At 43.7% G+C, this 8575-nt stretch overlaps 1 long non-coding RNA gene across 2 annotated transcripts; it reads right to left on the reverse strand.

Annotated features, from left to right (window-relative positions):
- Window positions 1-2162: 2162 nt before the first annotated feature.
- Window positions 2163-7262, reverse strand: LOC109143954. Of its 2 annotated transcripts, XR_002044413.3 has the most exons (3): window positions 7248-7262; window positions 6470-6602; window positions 2163-3964 (listed from the first exon to the last, which is right to left on the reverse strand). It is a non-coding gene; the product is annotated as an uncharacterized LOC109143954 (long non-coding RNA). The 2 variants fall into 2 exon arrangements; XR_005601512.1 differs by lacking the exon at window positions 7248-7262 and having other exon boundaries at window positions 6470-6617.
- Between the last annotated feature and the right edge of the window lie 1313 nt (window positions 7263-8575).

Genomic DNA, 8575 nt, shown 5'->3' on the forward strand with positions numbered 1-8575 from the left:
CCAGTCACTTCTTTTGCAACAGATGCAGCAGGAAGGAAGTCCTAACCTGATCTGAAGCACTGGTGCAAAGACTGCACCTGACATCTTCCACCCACAGTCCAGACATATGTAACTGGGAGGTGGAACTGGCTCCTGCCATAAACCTGACTTCCAAGCCATGGGAGACATGGATTCTGTGGACTTGTGCAACTGTCACACTGCTGGACTGCTTTTGGAGATTGACTTCTGCATTTATGACAGGAAAAAAAACTCCATCCATATTGAAATAGGATGGCAAAAAAGCTTATTCAAGTTTCAAAGTACATCCTCCAGGATGACTTGAGTTAAAACTCTATTCTGTCTGTGCAGACCCAAAGAGCGTTTGGGCAGAGCACTGATGATATGTGCCTGGGTATATGTTTTGAGTGAGGATTGCAATTCTCTGTGCAATGAAGCAGCTATGGTAAGTGTCCCTGCAGACAGAATTTGTTCTTATCTAGTACTGAGCATCTGAGGATGTCGATGATGGTGTTTCATGCCTGGCAGTGCAAACTAGGAGGTGAAGGAGGAGAAGCTCAGATGACTGATTCCTCTGAATGCTTGTTGATCTAAAGACAGCAATCAAAGCCCATCAGAGGTGTCTGTGCCCTCTGTAACTGGTTATGAATAAACCGGGAGTGCTGCAGAACTGCGGCAAGCGGTCATGGAGAGCTGGGTGGGAGGAGAGATGGATGGCAATGAGGGAATGAGTCAGCAAGTGCAAGTCCTGTGTTATGGCCTCCCTATAGTCCCTGGGACACATCCAAGCATGGCCCACAGCTCCATATATCAGGTTTGCCCTCCCTATAGTTTAGAGGTGAACTATAATTAGAGGCTTCAACAGAGGTCCTATGGGAATTCACACAGGGGTATATCCTTTGAAGCAGTGATGTCAGGAAGGGATATATGCAGCCATCAGGGGTTGAACTTCTATCCATGGCTTGAACACCATGACATACAATGCACTGTCACTCCTGAATTGAGTTCATTTAGCAGTCTGAAGTTCAGGGTGTTTCAGAGGACAATGGCAGAGAAATAATACAAATGGGACAGACAGAGTGGGTTTTCTGAGTTTTTTATAGGGAAACCAGACAGTAACCATCGCAGAACAAAGTTAACTGCTCTATTCCTTTCAAACTGATCAACAAATTCAATTATAAAAATCATCCCAAACTGGTGACTTTCACAGTTGAAAACTGGATATGGTGAAGTATTACAGGTGGTGATGGGGTCCGAGGCTGTGACCCAGGAAGAGATGACCAGTCCGGGGAGATGGTCCCAAAAGGAATCGCCTTCCTGAGGCCCGGTGTCTTCCTCTCAGCTGCTGGCAGAGGAGCCCTTGCAGAGACTGTCAGCTCTTTAGTGATATCAGCTCGTGATTCCAGCTCAGCTCTGCAGGGCAGCCTACAGGCCAAGCCAGACCAGAGAGAGAGATGAGAAGGCTCGTGTGGCTGGTTCCGCACGAAGGGAGCTTTATTGTGGGTCCCCTCCAGCGAAGGGGAGAGCTGGGGACGAGCTCTCTCTGAGCCACAGGGACCCATTGATCTTGCTTTTATAGGTATACAGGGGATCAGCAAGGGGACCAATGGATTACAGAGGGTCTGGGATAGACCAATGGGTTACAGAACGATCTGCATAGTGTCTCCCAAAGGATTGTGGGTCTACCTTTCCTCGCCATGACCCAAAGTAGTTGCCTTTCCAGGGAGTCCAGCTGAGAGATTGCTCAATCTCCTTATCTCAGCAGACATCCCTCCAGGGCAGTGGCTGGGCACACCCCACAGTGAAGCTAGGGAATGAGAAAAAATTGCACATTTTATGTCACAATCCAATTTCTAACATCTTCTTCCTGTCTTCCAAAACATGTACTGATGCACTTTTTGAAGTACAAGACAGAGTACTTTTTCTGTAGAGGCTCAAATATCTCAATATCTGCTTCACAATTTTTACATACCACTGAACTGGCTGCAAAACAAATAATTTTTTTCTCTGGATTGAAATAAGGCAGAGGATGTCAGGTTCAGCTGGTAAGAGAGTTAAGCTTTTATTAGTCTTGAAGTATTAGTTCCCCTTCTAGAGTTAAAATATTTTCAGTTGTGAATTATTTAAATAATACTTCATATAAATAATAACATATAACAATATTGTAGTTTTTAGGGTATGCAATGCATTCACTTTATTATAGCCAAAATCATTCTATCAATAACACTGGTGAAGAAGGTATCTCAGAAAGAAAGCAAGAAGATATCAGAAGAGCAGTGATTTTGGAGACGATAACCAAGCCTTTCCAATTCAATGAACTTCATCTAACAGCTCATTTCACTCAGTGACATGCACAGTTAATTAGACTCTTGTGGATACATGACTGTGGGGAATCACAAAAGGTGGAAAGGATTTTAGGTGTGAGAAATAGAAGCAGACCTCAGGAAATAAAGTAAGGGATTTAGAATTCAGCTTTGCCTGGGAAAATTAGAAGAAGATACAGTTATAAGCAGCAAGGACATTAAAAGACAATGGTTAGTTCTTAGGCTTGGCCTAGATGGATGCTGAGGTTGCAAAAAGTATATTTTGTTAGAGAGGTAAGTTTAAGCTTAATAATGGGATGTTGTATGTTATTATATAAGGCATAACAAGTGACTGTTGTGTACAATGGAGGTACATGCGCTATTATAGATAGGTTAAGACAGATGTCTGTTACTTTTAGAAGCACACTATTGGCCAAAAAGGCTTTTAAGAATGCTTTGCAGCCAGGAAATCAGGGGATGTCTCTGTGACAGCGTGAGCTCTGTACCAACTTTGTCTCAACTCTGTATGTGAGACTGATAAAAGCTCCTGGAACACTTGTCCGGGCCCCCCGTCCCGTTTGCCGGAGATCGCCGGCACATGAGTGGTTTTCACATTTTCTAGGTTTTTTCCTGTATACATGCTTATAGATCTAGAAAATCAGGTAGCCTTTTCAGAGGCTTTTAAAGCGCTGTCCAACTCTGATACTGTCTTGCTTTGATATTATTCTAGTCCAGCTTGTTTCTGTAAAGAATGTACTGCCACAGAAACATTGAAGTAGTTACAACTTTCATGGCAATGGTCAATTTGAATGAAGGCAAAGTGTAACTTGTTATTAATGTATTTAGGTTGCCACGTGTTAACTGCAGAAAACCTGCAGTTGTTAGAAGAAAAGAGAAAGGCAGATTGTATTTCTTTCAAATTGAACAGGTGATATTTGACGAGAAACAAGTGAGTTATAACTCAGTCATATTATGTTACTACCACTGAGATGATGATGAATCCTTGTGAACTGTGTACTGTAAAGGGAGAAGTTTCTCGGATTTCCACTTATTTGGATCTGTAGGTGTTCAGCATGTCCCAAAGACCTTGAAAATAGACACCAGCTTTTATCAATCAAAAATCTAACCTGTTACTTTCTAATAAAATCCTCCATAGCATGAAAGGCCTGTTTCAGTCTTTGGGAGAAGAGGAACCTGAGCCCTGTTGTAATCACCAGTTTCTGATATGGCTTTACCCCTGCTGGGACATGGGTTTTATAGTCCCCTGAGAGAACACACTCAATTGCACAGAATACTTTCTTGAGCTATTTTTGCTGCCACACATCCCTCACAGCTGCATAATTTGATGTTACTTAGAGTTACGTCCTTTAGCTAAGGTCTTACTAAATTTATTATCAACAGCTTAAGTAAGCCATGTGAGAGGCCTGCACAATTAACATTATTCTTTATGCTACAGTGGCACTGCAACACATCAGCATTTCCCAAACGTGGTACAGACGTGATGTGTCCCATAGAATGAACTATAAATGTGGCTTTGTACCTACAGAAACACAGGTTTTGTCATTGCCCAGGGCATAGCCAGCAGCACAAGAATATAAGACTCCAGCTTCAGTTTTGCAGATGTGCTCACAGTTCCCAAGTTGACCTTGCATCACCTGGTATGACTACAAAGGAGACAAAGGCAGGTTACAGATCCATGGTGACTTCATAAAAGTATAAGCAGCTTGTAAAAGCTGGCTCGCAAACATCAGTCAAACACCCCACTACTTCAGGAAATACAGTACAATTCCTGCAAGAGGCCTTAATAATAACAACAGATGTATTATTATTTTAAAAATGGTAAGGTGTCAACATTAGGTAGACCACTATTATTCTACATCTAATGCTGTGTTTCCCAGCTGTAACTAACAGCCCTTAGAGGGCAGTTCAAGGAGCAATCTGTACTTGCCACAGCAGCCGTCGTACTAAGGCAAAGATGAATGTGGGTGTGGGTAAGAGGCAAATATTAGCAACAACTAAAGCATCAATAATAAATGAGGTATTGGACTCTTAGTAGATCCTTGCAATATTCCTTTGTCATCTGTATATGGCTCATGCTACCTCAGCTCAGTCCTGGTATTGCAAGCACAGAGTGAGAGAGCACTTCCTGGCTCCAACGGTACAAGAGCAAGTAAACTGGTCCTAACAGATGTTGTCTAACCTGTTCCTACAGATTCATAATGAGATTCCACTGCTCGCCCACACTCCTTAATTAGCCTTACAATGTCTAAAAAGTGTTTCCTAACATCTAATCTCAGTTGCCCTTATAGTGATGGGATCCCATTACTTCTTGCCCTAGCTGTTCATCCTCATGAAAATGAAGAAGTCTGGCTTTTATTATACATTTTACAAATTTCTGTGGTTCTGTGTTGTGGGACCAAAGGTGAAATTTTGGTTCTGTGTTTACATAATTGCCTTCTATCTATGCTGGACCACTGTTTCTGTTTCCCAAGACTGCCTCAATGCTCATCTCCACTTATGGTAGTCCTTCCAGTCTGAAACGAGGTAAAGAAGCAGTGAGTAAACACTCTCTTCTGTCTTGCATGTTACTGTGGAAAACACCAGTGTCAGAGGCCTTCAGGCTTGCCTGTATGGAGCTTTGCACTCCGTATGATCTTTCAACCAAGTGGCACCGTTTCTTGACCAGATTTGCACCAAACTTACAAATGTTTCTCTTTCTGTTGCGATAAGTGTCAGATAAAATGATGTTAGAAGCCTCCCTTAAAGAAGAGACCTGAGGTTTACTCCATCTTTTGCAGCCACCCAGCCTGTTATCCTGTCTTTGGAGAAAATTGATGTGATTTTTCTCTTGGAGAAATTTGATGTGATTTTTTCCTGACTAGTGGAATTCGGCAGTTTCTTTCTTCCTTCTTGAGTGCAAGTTATTTGGTACCTTAAGGAAGAAAGACTTCCTTCTCCATCGGGCACAGACTAACATTCTTCGGCTTTCTTCCTTTATTCATATACTTAGATCAGCTCTTGATTTTCACATCATGTTTATCTTATTATATTTACTCCTCGACTTTTCTGGTTTTATGTCAGGATGTTTACAATTCTTTTATACAAAGCTAGGCACTTTTATACTTCCTTTTGGAGGTCAGGTCACTGAAGATCTCAGAGTTTTAATCAATTGTCCTGTCCTTTCCTGATCTTGGGACAGTTTTGATATATGCCTTAAACACTTTGGGGTTTTGAGGGGATTTTAAAAAGAGACTCTCTTTTAAAAATATATTAATTATATTCTCTTGTTCTTTTTCTTTACTTCATTAATGAGCTCTGTCATTTTAACAGTTACCTTTATGGAAGTCACCTTCCATCTTTGTTTTGTCAGCAACTTCTAGTCTATATGTATTAACAGTAAATGCACATGAGTGCACTCAAAATTGCTTTCTACATGTTTATATGAGAAGATTTTCCCTGAAACAATCTGAAGACTGTCAGGGCACCCTGTATCCCACTAAGTACCTCTCCCATCTCATCTTTGGGATGTCAAAATCTACCTCTAACTCATAGCTCTTATAATGGAGATGACTCAGGTGTTTGTTCAGTTGTCTCCAACCAGAGACAACAGCAAAAATAAAACATAAGGCATGCAACATATCTGCAATATGATTGATAAACTTGGTCTGTAGAGAAGATCTCAGGGTCCAACCTGAAAGAGAGGTGGGATGATTTATCAAGTGGAGATGTGAAAATTTTGTGGAGATTTACAAAAATACAGTGGGTAATGGGGTAGGGTTCTTGTTCCCCTCTGCACAGTTAAATATGGTGGGTATCATTTTGTCCCTCAGCAGCTTACAAATGGAAAGTAAGGATTATTTAGTGATCACATTTCTTGAGAATATGAAAAATAGCCCATTACTTGTGCTGTGCTTTTGAAAACACTACATGTTGACATACTGACCCCATAATTTACACTGACATAATTGTCAGTCCAAAATGGTATTCCCCATGTGCCTGAGCCCTGGATCTCATTCCACTGCAGCTGGCAAAAAGAACCAAGGTGGGTGAGACAGCAAAGCTACTGGCTGTTCACTCATGCCCCCTGCCTTGCAAAGCAAAAATATTGACAACTACCTGTGTGGTTTAGGCAAAGCAGCACAAAGCCAAGTTAAAGCAAACGTCTCTACCTGTCTGCATCATCTGAAGGAAAAGGAGGACAACGGGAAGAAGCCACATTGTCCCGCGATGACCTGCCATGCCCATCCTCCGAGCTCTCTGCGCATCACCCACCGCTTTCTCGGCAGGGCTCTGGGGCAGCTGCTAAATGAGAAACACCACGGTGCAAAGGTCATTCACTCATGAGAAAACAAAACCTCTAGGAGCAAAGTCTGTACTCAACGTCACCATGGCACAGTGTTAAGACACAAAAAAAAAGTGAGTGTGCTGCAGCAGTGCCACCCTGATAGCTTTGTGCTGGCAGAGCACCTCTAGGAGGCTTTCCTCTGGAAATTTTGACAAAGCATCCCTAAGGCAGCTGGACTATTTGGGCAGCAAGGAGCTAGAGTAAGTGATGTGGCTCTTGCCCTTGTCCCAGGGAAGGCAAAACAACCAGAAACAGAGCTTTGTGCCTCCTGCAAGCTGGGCCAAAGCAGGAAGGCACCCAAGAAGAGAGGAGCAGATCAGGGCACAAAGTTTGCAGGCCTTGGCAAGCACATTGCACAGATGTTACCCACCAGCTCCATCACAAGCACCCGGACAGAGCACACTTCCCCAGATTCATCAATTTCCATCTTATTATGAATGTTGGGGGGTGGTGGGTTTTATGTGCTGTTTTCTCTTGGTCAAACCACTCCAAGGGAACAGCTCTTGACAGGGCACTGTGCTCTGGGAATCAGCCTATGGAAGACAATCCTGCAGGGTGAGTCACCTGTGCCAGGGAGCAGTACACAGGAAGCTTGTTCTTACCATGCTAGTGCAGGTCACAAAGCCATGATCCTAACAGTGACACTTTGCTTGCGTTGCTCACCTGGAAACACAGAAAACAGGGGCTGCAGAGACCTCCAGGGGCACCCAGTCCAGCCTACTGAGACAACAGGGGGTCAAGTTGACCTCTATTATAGTTTGGCATGTTTGCCAAGGCTCCAGGGAAGGAGCTATCTGGGAAGCTGCTTCCCGTTGGACACTGAGCCTGCTGCAGTGTGTTTTTTCTCCCATACTGTAGGATACCCCAACAAAAGGCAGCTTGCCCACATTTGCTCCTTAGGGCAGCCCCCATCGTGCTGCACACCTGACAGCTACTTACATCTCCCACTCTGGAAGACACCTGGCATCAGAGACTTCACTGCCCTCCTGGGAAAATCTACTGCAGGGCTTCTCTAGTCACAGGGCTTACTTACCATCCTTCTTTTCTTCCCTGAAGTCTCAGAACTGGCTTTTCCTTGAAGGCAGAAGAAGCATGAGCACTAGAGGGTAGCTTAGAACCTCTCTGCCTGCCGGCCTTGGTACAGGCATGGAGTACACGTCAGCTTTTGCCTAAGCCAGCTGTGGCTACTCGTCAGGAAGAATTCTGGTATCTTAAAATCCACCAGTGTACTCAGCAGCTGTGTGCTGTACCCCTTTCCTGGATTTTGCAATCTGTTCAAATTTTGCTATGTGAAATTACTCCCAAATCATTTGTCTACATTAAAAAAAAGTGTGCTTGAATTCCACCTTTTCTTGCAGGCCCTAGGGTTGGTTATGACCTTTGACAGGAGGCCCAGAGGCAAGCAGAGGTTTCACTCATGTCCTCTCAGCATGGCAGAGATGCTGGCACACAAAAAGCAATGGCCATCAAGTGATGCCTTTGGCTGCCTCAGCACCATTGCAGCCCAGTCTGTGTTTTGCTTCAGTCCTTAAGCTCCACTGAAGTAGAAGAAAGCCCTCAGCAAGAGTATGTAAACGGGATTTGGGTAGGACCCAGACCTCAGGTTTTCCATTGAAGAGGGATCTTTCACCCTGATTGAGCACAAGGCAGAATACGAGAGGGACAAAGGATTTGAACAGGAATCCAGGGCACAGAAGAACTCAGGGAACAAACATTGCTGAATAAACACTGAAGCAAGCCCACTGAGGAGTTATAGAGGTCAAGACCATCACGCTGGGGTAACTGACCTGCCCACTCACCTTCCTGCCCACAGTTAGTGCTGACTGCAGCAATACTTGCTGTTTGCAGAGTTGTATTTTGAGTTTGTCAGCCTGCTTTGCTCACAGCACCTGCTACATGAAATGAACCAGTACCAGCTCAAACCCTGAGA

The sequence above is a fragment of the Corvus cornix genome, chromosome 1 (genome assembly GCF_000738735.6).
Source record: "Corvus cornix cornix isolate S_Up_H32 chromosome 1, ASM73873v5, whole genome shotgun sequence".
In the NCBI taxonomy this organism is placed as follows: Eukaryota; Metazoa; Chordata; class Aves; order Passeriformes; family Corvidae; genus Corvus; species Corvus cornix.